General features: G+C 41.2%; 1 long non-coding RNA gene across 1 annotated transcript in view; it reads left to right on the top strand.

Moving 5' to 3' along the window:
* The window catches only part of LOC123567577 (uncharacterized), a 70529-nt gene that overhangs the window by 16621 nt on the left and 27282 nt on the right, over nucleotides 1–26626 (top strand). The window lies entirely within an intron of this gene.

Raw genomic sequence — 26626 nt, 5'->3', positions numbered from 1 at the left:
AAAGGCTTGTTCCACTGAAGGTTAAGAAGGGCTATAATATCTTATTTAAAGCATTGATGCCCCTGAGAAGCAGGCTAGGTAAAACCTATGGTGCAACCATATGAGATAGAGTTCCTTGGGCCTAGCAGCTTGAGCAAAAAAAGCAAAATTTGCCATGTCACTTCCTGTCTGAAAGACTTCAATAATGCTCTGTCCTCTACATCAGAGCTTCCTAAAGTGTGGCCCAGGGACCAATAGCTTCAGCACCTCCTGGGGATTGTTAAAAAATGAAAATTCTCAGGCTTCTCCCCAGGCCTTTGGAATCGGAAATCTGTGCTCTTTTAATGATTTTGATACATGCAAAGTTTTGGGAATTATGGATTGCACAAGTGCCCAAAGGCACCATAAGGTCCTTCAAGACATGACTCTTGGTTGCCTCCTTATCTTTATTTTCTTGACACTTGCTGTATTTTCTGAGACAAGATCTTGGAGAAACCAGGTCCTTAATGACTTTGTTGAACTACTTAAGCTACCAACATTTTAGCCTCCCATCCCTCTGGGCTTCCTGTTATGTGAAAAAAATAAATGTTCTTATTGTTAAGAAAATTTGAATTATAGTTTTCTATTACTTGCATCCAAAAGCATCCTAACTGATCTAAATGCCATGATTAATGTCAAACTGCTTCAAAATGTCCACACAGTTGTCTCTATTTCCTTGTTGCATATTCATACCTCAGTCCACCTCAATCCAGCTCTTTTCTCTCAGCACCCACCCAAAATGTTTTCTCTAAGTTCTCTAAGATTTCTCTGGTGCACCTTGCATTGCTCAATCTAATGGACATTTTTCAGTTGCCATTTTATTAGACCTCCTAAGAATATTCAACATTTGCTCTATGTACCCTTGAGCAAGTCAACCTTTCTAAGCCTTGATTCTCTAATCCACAAAATGGGGTTAAAAATAATCTACCTCCTAGGAGCATTGTGAGGATTTAAGAAAGTTACACAGAGTGCTTAGCAGAATGCTGAACTGTCACTTATTAGTATACATCCTTCTCCCTTTTTGAAACATTCTCTATCTTTGGTGTAAGTGCAGTTGACCTTGAACAATGTGGGGATTAGGGGTACCGACCTCCCACACCATTAAAACATCTTTGTATAACTTTTGGCTCTCCCAAAACTTAACTACAAATACTCTACTGTTTACCTTACCTATAACATAAACAGTTGATTAACACATATTTTGTATGTTCTGTATTATGTACTGTATTCTTACAAAAAAAGTAAGCTAGAGAAAAAAGTTGTTAAGAAAATCATAAGAAAAAATATGTTTACTGTTCATTAAGTGGAAGTGGATCCTCATAAAGATCTTCATTCTTGTCATCTTCATGTTGAGTAGGCTGAGGAAGAGGAGGAGGATGAGGCTGAGGTGAGGGAGAAGAAAGAGGGGTTAGTCTTGTGGTCTCAGGAGTGGCAGAGGCAGAAGAAAGTCGTATATAAGTGGACCCACACAGTTCAAATCCATGTTGCTCAAGGGTCAACTGAATTAGAAAGCTCCACCCAAAGTGGCTTAAATAGTAAGAGATTATGAATTCATCTCACTGAAGATGAATCACAGGTGATAGATGGGTTTAAACAATGCTTGCTACAGTGGTTCAGCACAGGCACCGAACCTCCATTACCTTTCATTCCTACTCTCTACCTTCTGTGGTGTCTTTTCCATTCCAAGAATGGCCCCTCTCATGCAACATAGGGTTCCAGGAGGCCATAGCCATCCAGCAGGGATGAGGGCTGAGTTTCTCAGTAGTTCTCTTAAAAGAGCAAATGAGCTTCTGCTCCAGAAGCCCCCTCCTGAATTACACTGAATTGGATTATATGCCCCGAACCAATGATTCTGATCAGAGGGACATGGGATGTATTTCTTGGCTTCAACCAATCAGGGGATGCTGGAGATGCAGCCAGCGGGGTATGAGTGAAATGAATATTCAAATAAAATTTGAAGTAATATTATCAAGAGGAAGGGAAAATGGATCTTTGATGGCCAAAAGCAGCAAATATCCAGTACTCTAGATTTACAGATCTCTACACTCCCCGGATTTCCTCCCAATATTTTTTGTACATTTCTCTAGTCTCACTGGCTCCACTCTATTGTAAATGTTTGTTTCTCTTTCTTTCTTTCCTCATTAGAGAATGAGTTCCTTGAATGTAAGGTCTATGCCTTATTCCTCAGTCCCTAATGCAGACATTGGCATTCGGTAAATGTGCATCAAATACATAAATAAACACATAGTTGAATAAGGATTGCTTTCTTCTTGCTAAATGGAAAAACCTATTCCCATAGCAGCAGGAATGGAATCCCCACTACAGACTAGAAGTCAATCTGTCTGTATAAATTCCGAACCCAATGCCCAGGACTTCCACCCAACAGATGCTTTTTGCATTGTGAAACACCCAGGCATGTGGGCTGCCTGAATTCACGTGTTTGTTCCATCCTTCATCACTCTGTTTCCTGAGAAGGAACAAGAGCCGGTGGGGGCCCTATGCTCACTGCACATGTTTTCCGTTTCATGTTTCAGCCAATAAATGAGAGGGCTCTCTCACAAGCCACTTAACATGTATTACAGATATTTCCTTGGACAAATGGTCTCTTCTCCTTCCTCTGGGAACACAAAGCCTGAATGATCTGCAGACCCAGTAGAGGAGAGCGGGGCTTAGAACACCTAGCACCTAAAGATAGGACATCTTTCATTTAACTGTGTAACTTGAAGATGAGCAGTGTGACCTCAGATATACATCAGTGCCTTCTAGCACAGGTGGGTCTGCCTTGGGACTGATGGGGCTGCACATCTGGAGGAGCTAACATCTGGACGACCGCACCCATAGAATGAGATGCTGTCGTTGGCTAGGACTAGGGTGCTGGATCATTTCTTTTCTTCCTACTCCTTTCATTTTACTTGTTAAATGTTAGCTCTCTCTGAAAATGAACAAGGGACGATTTTAGCAGAGATGGAATGGGAGAATTGTTCCTGATTCCTGTTTCATCTTCCAGACTCATCATTACCAGCCAAAGTAATATGAAATTAAAACTGAGGCTTGGCTGTCCACTGCAACAAGCAGAAATCTAAGACTATAATACTTAAAACACAACCTCTTGCAGAAATAAAAATCTCTGCAAAGCCACAGAGCTCAGAAATAGCATTTGGTTCTGCAAAACTACTGCTTTTTTTTGTTTGTTTCTTCTGCCAGATCAAACCCCAGAGAGAACTGATGACATTCTTGCTACTGTCCTTGCAAATGGAAAAAGAAGGGGGGCAGTAAAATTAGGAAAGTGAGAATAATGTTCTAAGAATGGAAAATGCAAAGGTTAAAAATTTGAAGAGGAATGTTGTATTTAGAAGCGAGGAATTCAGGAGGGAGAACACTGTCAAAACAATCATGGCACCAGGCTTGCTTGGCAATATGGTTTATCTCAGGAGACACTTGCCTCCAGGCCTCAAAACTGGCTACAATTTGCCCCAGAAATTCTTCACTTCACTCTAAAATAGAGCTTGTAAAAGAAGTTGGAAGTAACTTTTATGTGGTTGTTTTCTAAAAATCTTTTTTCTCCAACAGATGAATCTCAAACACTTTGCTCTAAGCAGCAAAAGGTTCAAATGTTATTGGATTGTTTATAACATTCAGTAACCTTCCAATCCCCCAGTGTTTATAGAAGTAAATTGGGAGTATTCAAGAACAGTTTGTCTGTCTAGTGGAATTTCAACTTTTCCATATTTGCTTAATTTTGGAACCAAATGTCAGAGATGCTACAGCACCAATAAGGCAAGATCTTGTTGGAGCTCATGCCTCATTGGATAAAAGCTATTTGGAGTGAAAGATCGAGCTTCTGCTTACAAACCTGGGATGGCACTGGGCTTCAGAAAGGATAACTAGAAATGGTTCAATGGTTATTAAATACATTGAACAAACAGAACGTATGTTGAGGATTTGATGAGAAAAAAATGGAGCTCTCTTAACACAGCACTTGGCAAATAATAGAAATTCAATAACTATTAGCTATTACTTCTATAACACAATTATTACACCATTGACTGAAAACACATGTGGCACCTTAGCATTCTCATTTAAAAGACACTGTCAGTGTTGTCTGTTTTGTAGCATGGCTTTAGCCTCTGGCTTAAGAGTTCGACCGTCCACCTGGTTGCCCAAATTGGTAATAATGATAATACTAGTTATAATTTTTATGATAATTATTATAGGTAGGTAGATATCATAAGAGATAGAGGGTAAAAGAAGACATGGTCATTCATAAAAGAGGAATTAAAATTTGCGAAAAGCATTCTTCTTCACTAGTAATCAATGAAATGCAAATTAAAACATGAAATACTTCTTGCTTACCAACATTTTGAAGATTCAAAGTGGTAATTGTTAATGTTCTCGACGAGTACTAGTCGAAGCATAATTTGGCATCACTGATCTTTGGAAAGTAATGTGGCAAATAGGAATGAAGTGCTGCTAGCATATGTTTATCTGTTGATCCACTTTTAAGAATTTATCTGAAACTTCTAGAGGCAAATTGAGAATAGTCAAAAATGTAAGTACAAACTGTCAACTGCCATGTGCCTCTATCTGTTAGGATCCGGTCAGGAAACAGCACACTCAAACTGAGTAATTTGAAGAGAGTTTAATTAAAACAAAACAAACAAACAAAAAACCCAATGACTTACAAAGTATGGACAAGATGTGGAGACAGTGAGAGATGGTGTAGGATTCTGGGGCCAGCAGCAGAAAGGAGCCGGTACCACCTCAAGGCTTGAAAGGGCAGGGAGTGAGTAGTTTCCAAAACTTGGAGAGGGATTCCCAACTCCCTGACTTACCATGTGACCCTCCCATGGGAAGAAATGCTCCATTCTCACCCTCCTCCCAGCTCCTGGTCTCTTGCCTGCACCTCCCGCTCACTGAGCCTAACTAAAGCCAGGATCCAGAGAGCCCTTTGACAGAGTCCATATGGGCTCAGGGTGGACAGTGGCTCCGGAGAGACAAATGAAAAATATCCAGCACACTTTGTTATTTTTAAGAGCAAAAATAAAAATGGAAGATAATACAAATGTCCAACACCTGGGAAATAAGCCAATAAAGTATGGTACATTTTGTAGTGGGATGTTATGCAGCCATTTAAAATCATGCTTTTGAAGAGACAATAACACAGAAACATGTTTTCAATAAAATGTCAACTGAAGAAAAGTAGAGGAGACAATTATATATGACTCCAATTATGAAAATAAAATACACACACGTGACCCTTTGGAAAAAGAGACTGGAGGACACATGCCCAAACTTTATGGCTCTCCTGATTTGGGGGGTTATGGATTTACTTCTTCTTTTTTCAGTTATTTGTATTTTCTAAATTTTACAGGAGCATAGACCGCTTTTATAATAAGAAAACATTATTTTACAAAACTAGTCTTTTGCTTTCTGTAGCTTATAATCTAGTAGGGGAGAAATGTTAATTTCTAACTGGTTTCAGCAAAAGTCCATGGAAGAACAAAGGAATAACTCATTCCTCTGAGAGTTACTCCTTTGATTGCAACTGACAGGTGGAATTGGGGAATCTTCTTAGAGGAGGTGTCATTTAAACTGGGCCTTCAGAGATGAGAAATACTTTTCTCCAGGTTAAGAAATGGCAGAGGAGAAACCAGATGAGAAAATAATGAAAACAAAAGATTTAGAGCCTTCAAGGTCATGAAATATCCAGGGCACAACAATAGATGGGTGATTGTAGAGCAGTCCACTGGCAACATCAGAGGAACTTTCACAACGCATAAATTTCTGTGTCCCTCCCCACATCTCTGGAATTAGCATCTCTGCTAGGGAACCCAAGACAAATATTTTGAAAATGCTTCCAGGTAATTCTAGGCATGACTGGGGCTTAGAAGCCATGTGAACAAAGTATAGAAGAAAGCACTGTGGACCATTGTGGAGTGGCTGCCCAGAAATCTCCAGCTGTCTCCTTACCCTGAGAGAGAAGGGGCCCAGCAACGACTTTGTAGGAGATGACCCTGCCCTATGACCACATACGTCATATGTATGAGATGTAGAGATGCTGAGATGTAGATGTCAGCTTCAGAATGGGTGGGCAGAAGACCTGCTCTGTGATCTGGAGTAGTAAAGGGTGATGAAAAAAGTAGAGACAGAGAGAAGGAAGCCAAGGTAAAAAGAGAACGGATGGGAAACTAAGAGGGTCCTGCCACCTTCCAGTCCCTGGTTTCAGTACTTTCTGAGGTTCCACTGCATCCCTGCCCCTGAGTGTACTGAGACCTCCATTGTCCTTGTAATAGAATTTTTAATGCTTGCCTAGCTGGAACTGGCCTCAGTTGTCTGCAGAGATGAGTAAGACAAGTTTTATCTTCAGATCACCATTGTGTCTTGCAAAGTCTCAGCTGGGGCCCAAAGATAGCAGCTCTGCCCCCTATTCACTAGCTAGTGCAGTCTTTCCAAAGTGGAGCTTCTTGGAAGCATGAGGTTTGTGGAATGAATGGGTATTGCCACACAGAGAGACAAAAGAAAAACTAAGAAATACATACGTGTTGATCAAGTAAGTATGGATCAATGGATTAACAACATCAAGCTGGTTTATTTACTAGAAAACTTCTCAGAACCTATGTGAGCTCTTGTACATTGTGAATTTCCAGGAATTATAGAATGCAGTGTTCCCAAATTTATTTGACTGTGGGACACTCTGGATTATTTTTTCCCCAAAAAAACATGTTTCAGGACAGGTGCTTGGCCCTTAAGAGCTAATTCATTCATTTATGTATTTCTTTATTAAATAAACATTTATTAGAATAGCAAAAATAAGGACTATTTCTCAAATGACGTGCTATCTTTATGAAGACGCCATGCTAGTCTCTCAGGAATTGTGTATGTTTGTATGTGTATGCACACATGTGTGTCCATGTATGCAAATATACATGTGTCTGCAGGCACACATGTGTATATGCCTACGTGTGTGCGTTAAGCGAGGATAAAGGGAGAGGGAGCAAGACAGGATGGGGGTGAATCTTTGGCTTGGATGCTCATGTACGTGGCTTCCAGAGGTTTATTAATGAAGATACCATCTCAATCCCCGAATAGAATTACATTACATCAAGTGGACTCAGGCTAATTGTCTGACTAATTTTAAGTTCAATTAAGAGAACTATCCAAATCATTTATCTTCTAGTTCATCAAATGAAATATGATGCTACAGCAGAATGCATTTATGACCAAACCAACTTTTAATATGTGAGAGTAACTGGCCTTTCTTTGTAATCATTTTCATTTTTTTCCCTAAAAGTCCTTATCAAAAACATTTCCCATATTAAAGATGATAATGCTTTTGTTGGGGGAAAACGTGGGATGAATGTTTATTGAGCATTCCTTTTAGACCACTACTAGGCCGAGCATTACAAATACCCAGTCTTATTAATTCTTCTAGCAACACTGTAAGATAGGTAATCCATTTTTCTCCTTTTAACAGATGAGAACGTTTTGTGAGGACAAGCATGAGTCTGTCTTTAGTGCCTGACTCATAGTTGGGTCTCTATAACACATTTATTGAATGAATGAATAAATGGTTGGGGAAACTGAGGCTGAATGAGTTGGCTCAGGATTATCTTCTCCATGTTGAAAACTGCATTTGAACCCAGGTCTCTCTGACTCCAAAAACCAAATGGTTTCCTCCTCATCATTTCAGAAACTAGCAAAATGCTTTTATGCATACCATTTGATTTTAGAATCCTGTACGTTTTATAAACGAGGACAGTGAGACTCCGAAAAATAGTATATCCAAAGTGACTAAGGTAGTAGAGAGAAGATTCAAAACCCTATCCCAGGCCTTCTGACTCCCATTCCAATGTTCTTCCAGCTACCTCAGAGGTCTTTTGAAAAGCCCCTGAAATTGCACCCAAACTGATGTTCATGTGGCAGATACCTCACCACCGTCTCCTCGCCTCACTCCTTAAATTCTTGTCTTCAGGCCCCTCTGACTCAGGTGACACTCATGCTGGTAAAACGTCCTGTGTTTTCTGCCAGAAGTAGCCAGCCCAGACAGGTGCAGGAGAGGTCTGCTTTAGAGGGATATATTGCACAGCCTTGTCCCTGCCTCCCTTATTTCACCCCTGATTTCTGATGGGACCCCCAGATGAGTATCATCTCCCTCCTGGCCATTTAAAACCTGCAAAGCAACTTGAGTTCCTCCTGAGGGACTGGCAGCTCTGCCAAGACCATACGTGATTTTCACATGAAAAGTACCTTTGGAAGAGGATTTCTCCATCAGTTTCCACCATGAACACGGATGCACACATTTCTCCAGAATCTTCTCTGCTGTCATTTGCTGTCCTGCCAAGAGCCTGGGATTGTCCTTCATTGGGACAGAGAGGGTCAGGCCCAGGCTGGAAGTTCTCGGTTCCACTGGTGCTCTCTGGGGCAAAAATGTGGCATTTTTCCTTTTGTCTTTTCTGCTTTTGTTTTTTGCTTTGCTCCAAGCTGATGATTCTCTCAGCTTCTGTCTTCATGATGCCAACACTGCGAAGTGAAAAATAAATAATGCCCCCAGAAAACCCCAGGGTTGTTCATTTCTAGACACAGAACCAAAGAACTGACAGCACTCAGCTTTTTCCCCTCCCCAATAAAAAAACGTTACTTAGATACATTGGAAAGGCAGGTTCTAAGGCTACTAGAAGTGTTTAGAAAAAGATGATGTGTATATTAACAAATTTCTCTCCTCTTTTCTCTTACTTTAGGCTCTCATCATCTCTCTCTCTTTTTTATTTTTATTTATTTATTTATTTTTGAGACAGTGCTTTGTTCTGTTGCCCAAGCTGGAGTGCAGTGGCACGATCTCAGCTCACTGCAACCTCTGCCTCCTGGGTTCAAGCAATTCTCCTGTCCTCAACCTCCTAAGTAGCTGGGACTACAGGTGCACGTCACCATGGCCAGCTAATTTTCATATTTTCAGTAGAGATGGAGTTTCACCATGTTGCCCAGGCTGGTCTTGAACTCCTAACCTTAGGTGATCCACCCACTTCAGCCTCCCAAAGTGCTGGGATCAGGCATGAGCCACCGTGCCTAGCCTCATCATCTCTGTCTTAGATGATTTTGATCGGAGGTTATTGTGCATTGAATTGGGTCCCTCCTTGTTCCCCCAGATTCACATATTGAAGTCTTAGGCCCTAGTACCTCAGAATGTGCCTATACTTGAAGATAGAGCCTTCGAAGAGGTAATTAAGGTAAAGAGAGGCCACATGACTGGAACCTAATCCAATCTGACTATTGCCCTTATAAGACGAGGAGATTTGATTGCAGACAGTTACAGAGGGAAGACCATGCCAGGATGCAGGGAGAAAATAGCCTTCCATAAGCCAAGGAGACAGGCTTGGGAGAAACCAACCCTGCCAACACCTTGATCTTGGACTTCCAGCCTCCGGAACTGTGAGAAAATAAATTTCTTTAAGCCACTCAGTCTGTGGCACTTTGTTATGGCAGATTTTGACATTGAGAAGTGGGGATATGCTGGAACAAATACCTAAAAATGTGGACATGATCTTGGATCTGGGGAAAGGGTAGAGGCTGGAAGAGTTTTGAAGTACATGTTAGCAAAAGCTTAGATGGCCTTGAAGAGGCTGTTGGTAATTTACCAAACTAAAGCAGAAGTTAATTTTTAAAAAATGCTGGACATAGAGAAGAAGGAACTTTGATTGGAATTGTTTCAAAGTTCCAGGCATTAGAATGTAAGGTGCTAGGTATCCCGCATATGTTAACTCATTTGTTTCATTATAATCCTAAACATTAATGATATGTGTAAGTATAAATATACTAAGTAAAAATTATTGTTCATGTGCATACTTAAATAAATGTATAATTCATATGAACAGATATCTTAATGAATACACCTATTTTACAGCCAATAACAAGAATGGCAAGCAGTAACAATAGCAAACATGTTTTAAGCTCTCACTATATGTCAGACACAGTTCTAAGAGCTTTGTATTCTTTTTTTGCCTAAATGTTTACAATAACTCTTTAAGTACCACTTAATGATAAATAATAAAATAACATAGTAATTAACAGCACAAGCCCTGGAGTCAGATACCTGAGTTCAAGTCTAAATTCTGCCACTTGGGTTCTGTGTGACCTCGGGCAAATTCCTTAACCCTTCTGAGCACCAGTTTCCTTATCTATAAAATGAGAATGATGATAATGATAATAATAATAATAGTTCCTACTTTATTGGGAGGGTTAAAATAGTTACTACATATGAAATCCAGGCACTTAGGCTGGAACCTGGCCTAACCGTCATTAACCCTATTTTAAACATGTCAAAATAGAGGCTCAGAGAAATTAATCTACTCTGCCCAAGCTTATTCTGTGAAAACTATTTTTTAAATGAAAATTCTGTTTAACATGCCACTTTCTTTATATAAAATCTTTGTTAATTCATCATTTTTTACAAAATAAAGTCCAGTTCCTTAGCATGACTCATCTTTCCAGCTTCAAACCCTGCTGCTCCCTGTACTCCTTGTGCTGTATACAACACCCTACCAGCTTATCACCCTCTTAACATGTCATGTGCTTTGAAACCTGTGGCCTTTTACAAGCTATTTCTTCTGTCTGGAGTGCTCTTCCCTCTTTCCCCCTGGCCAATGCTTTGTCCTTCTTCCAGATCAGACTCAGTCATCATTTATTGATTCATTCTTGTATTCATTCATTCATTTAGTTACACAAATGTCTACTTTGAATAAGGAACTTTTCTAGGTCTTGGAGGTACAACAGCAAATAAGAAACATGCAGTGTCTTCAACAGCAGACAAGCCCATGGGGAGACAGACAGATCTCATAGTGCAGTGTGATGAATGTGGCGACAAGGTGGGAAGATGGGGGGCACCTCACAGGGCTGGGGTGTGGGTGGGCAGTTTGTGTGACTGGTCTTCTTTCCCCTAGTCTTTCCTCTATCCCCATGGGGCATATGACCATATCACCAGCAAATGTTTACTGTGGACCACGTGGACTGCTGATGTTTCTTTCAATGATCGATAGACTCACAAGAAGAGAAATATTTTACTTTTGCAAATAAAGAAGCATTTATTCTTTATTCCACTCTAAAGATCATAACTCTCTCTAGACTAAGAGAGACTCGGGACATACCCTCACACAGGATGACTTCATGGAGAAGGGAGGTAGATGCATAATGAGATTGCACCAATCTTGAGCATGACATTTGCCTTAAGAGAGAAGAAAGTGGTAAAACTGAACAAGAAGAGTGGAGGATGTGACGGATTGATTGCAAGCATGGTCCCAGTTGTCCACCCTTCCTGTAGCCATGCTTTTGCAATGTGGCTTTGCAGCTTCTCCCATCATGAGATGGAGCCTTGAATTGGAGCTAGCCAGGGAACTTGTTTTAGCTAATAGAATGAGTGGAAGTGACAGTGATTCAGTTCCAAGCCTAGGTCTCAGGGGACCCTGAGCACCTTTGCTCACTCTCTTGAAACCATACCACTGCCATGTGAACAAGTATGGGCTAGCCTAATGGAGAAAATTGAGGGATACATGGAGATTCCATTCATCCTAGCCAAGGCCACCCTAGACCAGCCTGTGGCCAGTCAACATCCAAACATGACAGAGCCCTGCCAACATCAGCAGAAGTGACCCACAGAGAAGTAGAAATGCAGAAGTGACCTTAGCCAAGACCAGAACTGTTCAGCTGATGCAGAGACTCATGAATAATAAAGCCCCTGAGTTTCACGGGGAATTGTTACATGGCATTACTTGGTGATGACTCATTGATACCGGCAGAAGAGGGGATACATTTTCAGTGGAAACATTCTACAAACTATTAAAGTATAATAGAGAATGTATGTCTTGTTTGTCAATTTAGGGACAAGATTTGCTCTATAACAAAAGGCCTCTCATTTTTCTGGCATGTCTTTGGATGAAGTTTGAATTTGAACTTCTCCTAAGATTTTCAAACTAGAATATTTGAAAACCAATGCAATGAGATTTTCTGACTTTATCTTAGCCCGATGCTACCTGTAATGTTAATTTACAAAGTTTAATAACATACACTATTTGCAGTGTACTGATGCCCTCTGCAGCCCTCTATCTTCCAAGGGTAACAGCCACAGTCACTGAGACATTCCATGAAAGACTGGATTGAGTGTTCTAGAAACCTAGCATATGTGCCCTTAGCCATGGAGTTGTTTTCAATGAGCCTTTTTCTGGACTGGGAACTCCTTGTCCTCGAACTGGTAGGACTTAATACTTGCAGGGTTGGGGAAGGATCAAGCTGGCAGCCTGAAATGCCCAGTATCAGCATGAGGAGGACATTATTCTCAACTACTGGCTCCCACACTAGGTGTGTCAGTGCTTACCAGACTTCTGTCTGCAGTAAAATCCAGGCTTCTATGAGTTGGGAGTGGGAAAGGAAGGCAGTGGAACCAACTGGAAAAACTGTTCAACATCTTTGATGTATCCCCAAGCCCTACTCCTTGCTCCCACCATCCATGATACCTGCTGTCTCCAACTCTGAGGTCTCTCATGCATTTCAACTGGAAGATGGCCCACACCATCCCCACTCCATTCATGGCATGTTCTGGGCAGTGACTACTTCTTTCTTGGCTTCACCCACCAACGCATCTCCTTCTTCAAATCAATCGGAAACTCTTGTTCACAGAAAGTCCTTCTCTTTACTATAGGCTAATTCGGTAAAATCCCTGGAGGCTAAGAAAGTGAGTTCCTTCTACCGTCTTGACCAAGAAGCTGTTTCTTCAGTATTGAAGGATGTTGGCTTCAGTCCACTCTCCACACTCAGTCCCTTTCTGCTGTTCTTACAAGTCAAACAGCCAGTTTTTTAGGGAGCCGTTGCCAACTCCAAATGACAGGTGTTTATTTTTAAGCACTTTCCATGGTTTACATGTCAGAGAGTGAATATATCTTTGGAAAAATACAAATGAGTACAATAAAAACATGATAGATGCCATCATCTTAGGTTCTTTGGGTGCTCCAGTGTCTCAGGTGCTGTGGCGGGTCCTTTCATCAATGTGATCTCTGTTAATTTTCCTGGTCTCCTGAGAGGGTGTCCTGATCATTTCCAATTCCTAGGCAAGGGGACGGGGGAGGCTTAGAGAGGTTGAGAACATGCCAGTGTGGCATAGCCAGTGGGTGATGAGATGAGGACTGGAAACGAGGTTTTCTTACTTTAACTTCAATGTTCTATGCACGATCAGATTATTCTGTTACTTATTTCTCTCCTCAAGGGGTGACGATTTCCAGTAGGGGTGACGATTTCCAGTACATACTCTTCCTGTCCTATAAAATATAGCCAGCCAACATTTTATTTATTAAAATTTTATCGTAATACATACCTTACTGCATTAAAATGTTGAACACTATGTAATAGTAATGCTAACATTTATGGAGCTTTTACCATGTACCAGCCACTGTTATTAGTGTTTTATGTGTATTAACTATACATGTAATTTAATCTCACTGTCCTATTATCATCCCCATAAAACAGATGATAAAATGGAGGCACAGAGAGTAAGTTGCCCTAGGTCACACAGCCTGTGCAGAGCTTGGCTCTGAACCAAGACAGTTTGCCTGCAGAGTCCACCCATGTTCTTCACTGCTTTCTCAATGGGTTTTGTTATACACAAAAGTGAAAAAAAAAAAGCTTATATTTGACCTACTAATAAAGACCTGCTAATAAGTGAACCTTTAATAAGTAAGGCACTAACAATATTATTCCATGACTAATAAATAGAATCAACTAAATGCCTAGTACTTGTTAAGCATCTGGTGAATATTGGTTCCCCACTTTCCTCACCTATATGGGTTAGGGAGATTATTTTTTCATCTATTTTGGAACATTTATGATTACTGTGTATCAGTCAGACCCTGTGCTGAGGAGGTGCCAGACATGTGAATTGATCAAAGTCAAGTCATTGATCAAAACTAAGGAAGCTCCCAGTTTTGAGGAAGAGGCAGATGAAGCAACACAACAGGGTATTCTATGGGCACTGTGGGAGGCACAGAGGACAAAGTAAGGATGCTGCTTGTGAGTTAAGATGCACCTCAATCAGGAGACTGATTCAGAGAGCCATGGTGGAAAGAAACAGGTCTTGAAGGAGATTCAAGTTTAGGTGGTAATAGTAGTTAATAGTTCACAGGGCATACTGAGGACCAAGCACTGTTCTAAGTGATCTGCTTCTATGCCTGTCTATCTTTAAATCCATCAGGCATAGAAAGCTTAAGTAACTTATCCAAAGTCACAGAGTTAGTAAGTGACAGGGCTGGGATTTGAACCTGGTGCAGTCTAACAAGAGAACCCACACTGTTGTATAAACTCTTGAGAGGTAGAAGTTAGGGGACATCCATCATTTGGAACCAGGTAGGGGTAGGAATCAAAATGTGTCAACCATCCAAAAATAGTGCAGAGTTTCTGCTGGACTCCTCACCTCCTTAGGAATGAGCAGGACAAGAGTCCTGCTGAACAAGGCAGAAGGCGCATGTTCACAGCCTTGCTGCAAACAGCAAGCCTCCATCCACCTTAGGCCTTTTCTAGGAAAATCACTAGAAAAAAAAAATAGAGCAGAGAACATCATTGGATTAATGGGCCCTTTGCAATCTGGATTCATCAAAAAGCTTTCACACGACGTTAGGCCATGGCAATCCCAGCAGCGTCTGCACTTGAGATTCTTAAAGCGATCTCAATAAATTACCAGTAATTCATGCAGGGCTGTGTTGAATGGTTCCCATTAAGCTGGATGTCTAAAGTTGTAAGTCTAAAGAGATTTGAGTAAATTGGAGATACGTGAAAAATGCTGGAAAAAAAATCCTTGTGCTTGGTTTTGTTTTTCCCCAATTACCATTGGTCCAATGATCCCTGGTTTTCACTCGACTCATAAAGTGTCATTGAGGAGCAACTAAGAAGGGAGTCATCAAAGCTGACACTGCTGTCGAAAAAAGAAATTCTCCATAAGTAGAAGGTTACAGAGAGGCAGATGGAGTTGTTGAAGAGTCTTCTTGCCCCCGTTTCATCCAAGAAAGTCCCTGTGTTTCTTCTTTACCTGGTAGTCATCGGGAAGCATTAAGCTAATATTTAGTATTAATATACAGAAATGGCACACCTCATATTTTCTCATGAAAAGTTGAGTGAGTACAGTAAGGAGCTGAATTGGGTTTGGGTTTTGTGGTCACTATAGTTACTGTCTGCATACTGCAGGCTTCTGATTGCCCTTGCAGTGGCTTCTGTTACCTGGGGCTTCCCATGGGCCCAGGACAGATGGAGGGCTTTCCTAGTTTCTGCTCCATCTCAGCTTTCAATAGGCCCTGGGTCAAGAGTATTTCTGTATTAGTCTGCTTGGGCTACTGTAACAAAACACCATAGGCTGGGTGGCTTAAACAACAGGCATTTATCTTCTCATAGTACTGAAGGCTGGACGCCCAACATCAAGGAGTTGGTGGTATCTCGTGAGGGCTCTCCTTAGGTTGCAGACAGCCACCTTCTTACTGCATCTTTGCACGGCCTTTCCTTAGTGCATGCACTCAGATAAAGAGAGAAGAAGAAAGAGAGAGACAGAGAGAGAGAGAAGTTCTGGTGTCTCTTTTTATAAGGCCACTAATCCTTTCTGGTCAGGACCCTACTTTTATGACTGCATTTAACCTTAATTAGTTCCTGAGAGACTCCATCTCCAAATACAGACACATTGGGGGTTAGGGCTCCAAAATAGGAATTTTGGAGGGACGCAAACATTCAGTTCATAATACGTTCTCTCTCTCAACGCCCTTGCTCTTCCCAAGGCTGTTTGCTCCTGGTGGAAGCAGGGCTTAGTCTGTCACCATAGCCCAGCCTCAGCCTTTCTCAGGCCCTATGTACCTCGGCCTTGGGAGATAGGTCTTTTTGGCACTCCTGTCCCTCCTTCCCACGGCAGCCAAATTCTGCCTTGAGTTGCTGGTTGGTTTTGGGCATGAAGAGTTTCCTGTCCCTCTGTACTGAGTTGGACAGTGTCCCTCCCAAAATTCAGGTCTACCTGGAACCTCAGGACGCGACCTTATTTGGTTATAGGGTCCTTGCAGACATAATTAGTTAAGATGAGGCCATCATGAATTAGGATGGGCCTTAAATCTGTTGACCGATGTCTTTATAAGAGAACAGAGAGGGAGACACAGAGACACAGAGACACATACAGGGAAGAAGGCCAGGTGATGACAGAGGCAGAGATAGGAGGGATGCACCTGCAAGCCAAGGAAAGCCAAGAATGCTGGCCGCACCAGAAGCAAGGCAAGAGGCATAAAACAGATCCTCCTCCAGAGCCTCTAGAATGAGCCAGCGCTGATGACACCCTGATTTTGGACTTCTACCCTCCATGCATTTCTGTTGTAGAAGCCACCCCATTTATGGTACTTTGTTACAGTGGCTGTAGGAGTCTAATACAACCTCCTCCAACAATGGCCAGCTCCTGCTTAGTGCCAGTTCACTATGCTGCCTCCAAGGTGGCTTCCTGTTCCCTTCCCAAGGGCAGAAGGTTGTGTTTCTACCCCTGATCCAGAGATGATGGATTTTTCTGGGCCTTTGGACAGAGGGCTCACTGCTCTTCTTCAGCAGGAAAGACTGCTTTCTAGGGGGAGGGTCTGATAAGCAGTGAGGCCTCATGTCTGTCCCCTGTTGTACATCTGGGGCTCCCCATTCCCCTACCTGCCTCTGATCTTTCCTGTGGACATACAGTGGAGGAGTCTGGAATGAAGCTTGTGAGCGATCGCCTTTGCCCCCTGGGTTCCTAGCCATCCCAAGCTGACATGCCAGCCCCACCAGCCTTTCAGAATTGTTAACATTCGAGCTGATTTCTTCCCACCCGCTGGGTCAGTGGCCGCCTCTTTCTCCCATGTTCTGCTAAAGGTGAGGCAGCTGTTCCGAGGGACTTGTCTGTCTCTGGATTGCTGTTTATTGGGTAGCTTGGCTACCTCAGCTGTCTGATGGCCTCAAGAAAAGTGATGATTTTATAAATAATCTGTTTTTTTTTTTTTTTTTTAAAAAATCTCATTAGGGTGGAATCAAGGTTCTCTTGCGGCTTCTAATATTCTAAGCAGAAGTGGAATTCCTTGACTAGTATTTTCACTAAATATAAATGAGGACAGTTTCTCAGGAGTTCCTGAGTTTGACTCTTGGCTCGAAAACTCACTAGGTCTGACACCAGTTGCCTAACCTTGCCGAGACATATCTTCCCCAGGTCTGAGATGAGAGATACGTGAACTCATATCTTGAATGCAGCACTACTCACAATAGCTAGCATATAGACTCAACCTAAGTGTCCATCAACGGATGAATGAATAAAGAAAATGTGGTGTATATATAGGTATATTAGCATGTCATGCTCTTTGCGCTATTCTACGGCATATGTATATATGTACATTATTTTTCTTAGAGAGGGTTTAGAACTCATTCTTGCTCTTTGTATCCTATCACATCTTTTGGAAAAAAAAAATGTAGTTTTGATTGTGTGAAATTCCAGGGACATTCAACTAGTCTTCTAAATTATTTATTTTCCCATACTTATATTTTAAATAAATGCATACATTGTCTTAAACTCTCAAAACGTTTTATTTTTAATAAGTAGATTATATAATAATAATGTTATTATTCAGTCATAAAGGAATATTACTCAGCCATAAAAAGAAATGAAATCATGTCATTTTGCAGCAACGTGGATGAAACTGGAGACCATTGCTTAAGTAAAATAATTCAGAAATGGAAAGTCAAACACCGCTTGCTCTCACTTGTAAGTGGGAGCTAAATAATATGTACGCATGGACATAGAGAGTGGAATAATAGGTATTGGAAACTCAGAAAGGTGGGAGGGTGGGAGGGGGGTGAGAAATGAGAAATTACCTAATGGGCACAATGTATACTATTTGAGCGATGGTTATACTAAAAGCCCAGATTTAGCCACTATGCACTATATCCATGTACAAAACGGCACTTGAACCACCTAAATCTTTTTTTTTTTAATAAAATGGATAGTGGTACAGTTTATTTTAAAATTGCATGCATATACTTGTTGAAAATAATAATCTGTCCTTATGGGGAAAAACTCACATGCTTTAAAATAATAATACAAATTTTGTAACTATTTAAAAAATAAATAAAATGAAAACCCTGATGGGATTATCTCAAAAGTCTCATTCAGTTCTGATAGCCCATTATTTTAAAAGAAGTTACTGGGGCAATCTCAAAGAGGGTAAATTTGTAGTTCTGAATTATTTCAATATCAGGTTTTCACGGTATTGAAAGAGTACATTAGGGGAAAAAATGAGGAAATCTGAATGAAGTATGGCCATTAGTTCACAGTGTAGACATATTGGTTCATTAGTTGCAAAAAATATACTGATGTAAGGTTTTAATAGTAGCAAAAACTGGTATGAGGCATATAGCGAATTTCTGTAATATCTTCATAGTAATTTTTTAAATGCAAAACTCTTCTAAAATAAAGTTTGTTAAAAAGATTAGATTAGAACATATCAGAATGTATTATAGTAGTAAGTTTAATGTATCATGAAATTTTTGTTTTGTTTCACTTAACTACAAACATATATATAAGTATTTACATAAATGTATGCACACACACACCTGGTCTTGATGTAAAATGCATTTCTTACTGGGGGTTGATAAAACAGTTTGAAAGATACTGGATTGGAGGATATTTTGTTAGCTCTAATATTTCTTAAAATTAAATCATCGTAAACTGTTTAATAAGGGGTTTATTCATTCCTTCAACAATAGTTGAGTAATTCACCACCATAGTCAAAGTATTGTGCTTTCAACGTAGGGGATGCCACAGATGAATGAATAAGACACAGGGTTTCATTTGTCAGATACAGAAGTAGAAAAACAAATACGCTGTGATGCAAAAGGCTGTAAAACAAGTGCTAACCAGAGGTTTACAAAAGTGCCACAGAAGCACAAAGGACAAAGGAGTGAGTGTTGACTCAGGATGTCAGGAAAAGTTGAACAGAAGAGCTGGCATTTTAGTTAGACTTTTAAAAAATGAATCACTAACGCGTGCTCAGCACTTCCTATGTTGCCAGAGTTTCTGCGGGAAGGAATATTACAGGGATCACCTCATCTTATCCTCACATGTTCTCATGGCTAGGAGCTAGTTTTACCTCCACTTTACAGAAGAACAAACTGAAGCGTAAAGAGGCGAAGGAACTGCCCGGGGATAAACAGCTGTGAAGTGGTGGGCAGAGCTCGTGGTGCACGTCACAAGGTAGAGCATGTCGCCAGCTTGGGGTTGTGTACACCACGATATTGTTTGGATGTTCGGCCCCTCCAAATTTCCTGTTGCAATGTGCTTCCCAATGTTGGGAGGTGGCGCCTGGGGGTAGGTGATTCGATCATGGAAGCAGATCTCTCATGAATGGTCTAGCATCATTCCCTTGATCACAATTTAGTTCTTGCTCCATTGGTTCATGCAAGATCTGGTTGTTTAAAGGAGTCTGGGAACCTTCCCCTTCTCTCTGTTACTCCTTTTCTCTTGCTCCAGCTCTCCCCATATGACCTGCCTGCTCCCACTTCGACTTCGGCCATGATTGGAAATTTCCTGACTGAGGCCGCCCCAGAAGCCGAGCAGATGCTGGCACCACACATTTTAAAAAGCTTGAAGAACCCCGAGCCAATTAAGCCTCTTTTCTTTATAAATTACCCAGCCTCAGCTATTCCTTTACGGCAATGCAAAAATGGACTAACACACACCACCTGTACCACCTCAGCCATTCCCTCCTGCTGGTTCTTCCCCACTCGATTTTCCTCTAGCTACAGAGCATAATTTAGGATTTCACTCCCTCAAAATATTGTCATTTGCATTGCCTTTGCTACCACTGCCCTTCTGCCTTCTCCCTTCTGGAAACACTTCTACAAAACCTTCATAGCCCAGCTCAATTGCTACCTCCTTTCTGTGGCCGTTCCCCATACCTCCACATTCTTCCAGCAGATTTCATTGTTCCCTGGATCATATTAAAACTAGTCTTTGAAAAGTCTATCTCAGATCAAGCCCAGTGGTGTTTCTCTTCATTTCTGCCTCCCAGCACAGTGCTGGCACACTGTGGTTGCCCAATAAAGGAGAAGGGAAGGCAGACAGAACTGTAGGATTCCTATGAGCAAAAAAGTAGAGATCGGAATCCCATGCTGAGACCAACACAAGAAAGAGCAAAGAAGTGAGAGAACAAAATGGTCTGGTGGTGATGCGGTGTAAGGTACCCAGATGCGTGCAGGAGGGGAGGTAATTAATTATACCAGCCTGGGGCCAGATTGTGCAGCTGGCAGGCTTTGCCAGGAAGTTGGAGCTTCCTTTTGTAGACTGTGATGAACCACGGAGGGGTTTCAGAGATGAGGGACAATATTTTAATTGAGTGACACACTCTATTCTGTTTCCTTACTTTTGAAGGGGTTGAAGGGCAAGAGGAAATATAACTATTATGTACTTATTATATTTCAAGCTCTGTCCTAAGAGCTTTCACTAATGCTCACAGTAAGCCAGTACATTAGCTATGATTCCCTTGTTAATCAGTTGTGAAGCAGAAACTCAGACAGGTTAAGTAACTGATTCAAGATCACACCAAAAGAAATAGCAGATTTAGGATGTGAGCCCAAGTTTCTCTGGTTCCAAAGCTTGGGACCTCCCTTTTCTCTCTCTTTTGCTCTTGTGGTTTGGTTTTCCCACCACATCATCCTGTCTCTAAAACTCTTAATAGCCTCAAGCAATCCATCCGCCTGGCGAACATGGTAAAACTCTGTCTCTACTAAAAATACAAAAATTAGCTGGGTGTGGTGGTGGGCGCCTGTAGTCCCAGCTACTCAGGAGGCTGAGGCATGACAATTGCTTGAAACCAGGAGGCAGAGGTTACAATGAGCCGAGATCATGGTGCACGATCAGAGCAAGACTGTCTCAAAAAACAAAACAAAACAAAGCCAAAAAGAAAAAAAAAAAAACAAAAACAAAAACAAAAAAACCCACTACCAACAACTCTTATTAGCCTCCCCACTCTTGCTACCTTTCCTTCTTCTCTTACCCACTTCTTTCTGCCTTGTTTTTCCTGGGTCCCTGGACCTAAGTGGCAGGTTTTAAAAAGAGGGTGACCTGAGCCCTAGCAGTAGATGCCACAGTGACCATTTTATTTCCCTCCTTCCACTGAAAATAGGGGTTTGGAGCCTGGAACAGACTAGCGGGAGACAGTGGCTGTGTCTGGTCGCTGAAATGTCCCAGCCTTCTGCAGACGTCTCTGCCTTCTGGGGTATCCTTCTGATGCTTCAAAGGAGGTCTTCCCTTCAGCTCATGAGTACACAAAATAGTGAGATTGCCAATTTTAGCATGCGTGGGCATCTGCTGATTTGAAACCTCCTTTTGGATGTACTTTTTGTTACTTTCTTTCTAAAACACTTTTCTTCCAAGTCTGTCAGGCCAACCAAAAACACAGAAGGAATTATGGACTGAAAAAAAAAAAAAAGCCAGTCCTCCTTTTCTTGATAATGATATTATGATTCTGGTATTCCAATTCAATCTTTTCCAAAGTTTTTGAGCAACGTATGCTCTATGTGTGCTTGTGATTAAAATATGATGTACCTTAAAAGCCATTCCAGCCTCTTGTGATGTGGTCATAAAAATTATTTCAGCATTAAATACCTTATTCTCATCCTGTCAACTTTGAGACCACTGCTAGATGAATCATTGGAGAAATGAAATGCTTAGCAAAATGTTTTTCTTCCTGATTACAGGGCTAGGCTTATTCGATTAAAGGATAAAAGTAAATTGATCAAATATGTGGATGCTTGGAGTTTATTTTTATCGCTCCTGAGCAAATTTTGGAATGCAGCAATCTGATTAGATTTTTCTCCTTGTGGCTCCCCGTGAAAGAGGAAGAACTGATGAGAAAGTGCTGATGGCCCAGCCCTGGGGGATGAATGATTGGCCAGTTTCCATTTTTAGCTTTTCTGACTTCTATGGCCTAGAGAACTCAGTCAACATCAGGAAAGCCCCCTTCTAACAGAGCAGCCTAGCAATTGTATGGCAAGCTGACTTAGAAGCATTCATGGAGGTAATACAAACACACCCAGCCTGACAGACTCAACCTGCAGAGACCATTTCTATTAACATTCTCCCTTCAACTTGGGGTCCTTGTGTTCTCTCCCTCTTCCTCACCCTGATCTCCTTCATGGTCTCATTATCCAGGCCACTAAGGTTTCAGGAAAATGACAAGAAACTGAGAGAAAGCTGGGCGACTTGAGGGCAGAAAAGGGACCATTGGTTTTAATTTCAGCTGTGTTCTTAATCCTATCCCCAGCCAGCTTCCAGGGCCTTCTGGGGCTGGGGGAGTGGCCAGCCACCTTCCTGCTCTGAAATCCCCAAAATTAGTTACATTTTCCTGTTTTAACATATCACTAACAACAACAACAAATAGTAAAATTGATGTTGAGTCTTCTAGGTGTCCTAAGTGCACTGAGGCCTGACATTCCTTATGTCATTTAATCCTCACAATGCCCCTATGAGGAAGGTGCTGTTATAGTTTCCAAAGGGGTTAACTGCGGCACAACAAATTTAAGTAACTGGGAAACATTGTAGAGCTTGGATTTGAACCTATGCAGTTTTAGTCTGTGCCCTGTGTATGTAATCATGGCATCAAAATGTACTATTTTGCTGTTAAGTTGGGAGACTTGAGATTACTACATGGAAAGCCTGCCACACCCAGCTCCTAGAAGGAGATTACTAAGGATCATAATCAAGGTACAAGTGTAGGAAGGGGCCAAGGATTCAGCCTGGAGGGGTGGGGAAGGGCTTGGTGTGGTCAACTTTTTAATCTGTGAAACTGGAAATTTCTTCCTAACCCCCTTCACCCCAGGTACCTGGCAGAGTCTCTGCTCACTGAAGGCATTTCTGAAACATTTGCTGACTTGTAATTGTGAATGAAACTAAGCAAAAAAAAGATCAAGGATTAGCCATGTTCTCCAGGCAGCCAAGAGACTTGAAAGAACTAGGAAAATACTGCTAAATGTTCTGAAAAGTATGACTTAGTAAGTTGATAAACGTTACTAGAAGAAATTCCATGTTGGTACTAATGACAAGATGCAGGGAGAAAGTACTTTTTTTGAGGGCTTTCTTTTGCAAACAGCTTACAAACAAAAGAAGGAATCAATGGACACATGATGTTTCTCTCCATGGGGAGAAATGCCAGGTTAATGACTGCAGAGGCCAAACCATTTACAAAAATAGCAATATTTCTTGCACAATCAACCTCTGAAAATGCACTAGCAAGCATGAGGAGGTTGCATTAACAGCCAGGAACACACTGGAAGCTACTTGTTTCATTAAGTGACCCAGTCCCTTCAAGGCCAACACAAGCAAAGAAGCTTGTGGCCTACCTCTGAGTCAACACTGAGAGGAGGCCCCTAGTGAATGAAAATGCATCCGGTTCTTCCATCGAAAGGAGATGGCAGTCCCAGAGCCAGATCGGATTATTAGACTGGATTTATTTCAGACCCTAAATTTAACCAGCTGGAGGTCTTTTGAAAGTACCATCCTATGCAAACTTTTGAATTGAGGAATTTGCCACTTACTGGGATTTGATTAGAGACAGAACACAATGTTCTTGGCTTGTATCCTCCTTCTGTACAGTGTGCCCTCCAGCCAGCTTGGGCCATCTGCAGTGCATGTCAGCTTGAGGGCTGCAGGCAAGGTGCTCAAAGAGCAAGGGTCTCCACAGATTTGATTTCTCTTTGAGTTGATGCCGCTAATGAACTTGTAACTCTTAGAAGAAACTGCCAAGAGTAAGGACAAGAGGGAGAAAGAAACAAGAATGAGCTAGGCTGGAAAAGCCACGAAACCATACCTGGGGAATGGTTTAAAGTCCACACACACCTTCCTCTCTGTACACAGGATGTACACTTGCTAACACAAGCTTTAGCCAAGAACTCAAGTCACATAAACACTGCCATCCTGGGCTTCACTTTAATAGAAACATTCTCCTCTTTGTTTTCAAATAAACATATAGAGATGGATGAAATCCAAAGTGGAAATTAGAATGATGAAAGACTGACATTACATATAGTAATTTATTTATAATATACCTCCACACATATTGCAAAAATCTGAAGGATTTCTCTCGAAATGTTAGCAATGGGTGCCTCTAGATGGTGAAATTAGAAATTATTTTCAACACATCTTTTTTTCTCATTTTTATTAAAATATTTTCGTAAGTGAACATGAATTGCCTTTGTAATTGGAAAACATTTTTAAAATTTTAAAACACGATAAGCCGATATATGAAACTGATTGAACTATTTATTACTCTAAAATGTGTAAAAGGCAAAGATGATTGATGCTAAGGGTAGAGGTTAAGGCAATGTATTCAATAACTGAGGGAAGGAAATGAGAAATCTTCTGGGAATGACTCCTTTGAACTATTCAGTGTGCTAATCCAATGTCTGGCAATGTCACATGCTTATTGGCCTTTACCAGGCAACATTTTTCTGATGTATAAACTGAATTTGACATAGCCTCACACATAGATTGCCTGTGCAGGATCTTTTTTTTTTTTTTTAAGGAAAACAACCATTTGTATTCATTTTTTTTCTCCCAAGTGCTCAAAGTCATAATATCAACTGCAAGGAAACTGTACATGTTGAATGACTGAATGAAAAAACCAAGACAATAAAAGACATAACCCTTGCCCTGAAGGAATTCACCACTTAGTTGGAGACATAAAACCCAGTACATGAAACAACTGGATGATAAAATTAAGAATGGAGTTATAGAAGGATAGTTGGAGAAGCGGGTTAACACTTATTAATGCCTACTGCGTGCAGATTTTGCTAAAGTCTTCCTATAAGGTACCTCATTTAGTCCCTTAACCAACCTATGCAGTAGGTATCATTTTCTCCACTGACAACGGAAGGAATCAGGGTTCAGAGAGTTTATTTTCAAAGATGCCACAGCTGGCAGGGGACTGAGCCAGGAAAGGAACTTAGGGCCTTCTGAACCCCAGGTCAGTGTTGGATCTGCTCTACCCCCACGCTTCTTCCATTCTTGTGTAAGTGAAGAATTTACAGTGAGGGTGTGTAGTATGCATCAAGCCCGGAAAGGAAAGAACATGACAAGTGGATTTGGCAAGAGATGTTCCTGTAGTGCTGGTGCAGCCTGGCTCTTTGAATTTATCCATCTTCCTTCCACACGCACCCAATAATACATGAAGGTGGGTTCCAACACTCTTGGAGTTGTCTTGATCCTAATCCCAAACTATTCACCCCAACTCATCCTCTGTCTCACATCCCAGCCTGTTCCAAGCTTCTTAGCCTCTGGTTCTGCAGTTATACCATCCTCTAATGGTCCAAGGTGTCCCCCTGTACCTGATGCTCAACTCCATTTCTCCAGCTTCTCCCTTTGGTTGCCACCTGCACCACAGTTCAGCCTCTCTCTCCTATTGTGCTTCCTTGAAGGGTTAAATGCAATAACTTACATTAAGCACTATCATCATGGTGATATCTGGGAAGCTTTTAGAACATGTCAGTGATGGTTATAGGGACTGGAAGTGGTTAAAGACTCGAGTGCTACAGTCATTTGGATTTGGATTCAAACTTTTGCTCTACTATTTGACTAGCTTCTGCTTTTTTTGGCCTGGGCTTTTGACCTTGGGCAAGTTACCAAACCCATCAAAGCCTCCATTTCCTTATCTAGAAAATAGGGATAATGATAACACTACTTCTAGAGTGTTATGTAGATTTACCAAACAAGAAAATACATGTGGAGCACCTAGCACAAGGCTCTTCATAAAGGATTCAGCAAACATTATGAATATTATTAATGATATCAGTAATGGCATCATTGCCATGATTACAGAAACTCTGCCTGGAGAACTGCAGGTCTAGTGCCCTATAACCCAGCAAAAACCCTCGTGAATAGCATTCCCATTGGGCTCACCTGGCAAGTCAAGCAGTAGCTAGACTTTTAGAATTCAAGACTAAAAATATCAGGTAGATTCAGCACATTGGAACACAGAGAAATGAAGACACAACAGTGAAAGGGCACATGATGTGTGCATGTGGCGGGGCAAGGTATAAAACAGAACGACAGAATTTTCTGGAAGAGGTGTTATAGAAGGAAAACCATTTTTCATTTCACACATTCATTCATTTGTTTAATAAATATATACTGCCAGTTGATGAGAATCCAAAGATAACTAAGACAACTTTCATGGCTTCCGATCTAATGGAGGAAATATTTTCCTAACAAGATCAACGAACACAATGTACAATGAGTTATACTACCGCAGTTAAAGGATCAAGAAATAGGGCGTTTGATATTTGTATATGTGCTTTGTATCAGGGTCTTCAGATGAGAAGGAATTAATGATGAATAGGGAACTCTTTCAGGGCAGAAGAAACAGTATACCTGGAGTTAGAGAGTCAGGGAACAGAACATGATGGGGAAGGAGCTAGAAAGGTAATCTGGCATCAGATATTGAAGGGCCTCTGTTGACAGGCTAAGGCTTAAGTTTAATATGCTTTGATTTTTTTAATTTGGTAAACACACTCCCAGGAACATACCTGTACTGTGGCTTCTAGTGCTGTGTCT

The sequence above is a fragment of the Macaca fascicularis genome, chromosome 11, assembly GCF_037993035.2.
Source record: "Macaca fascicularis isolate 582-1 chromosome 11, T2T-MFA8v1.1".
Lineage (NCBI taxonomy): Eukaryota > Metazoa > Chordata > Mammalia > Primates > Cercopithecidae > Macaca > Macaca fascicularis.
This window is presented reverse-complemented; position numbering and strand designations above follow the sequence as displayed.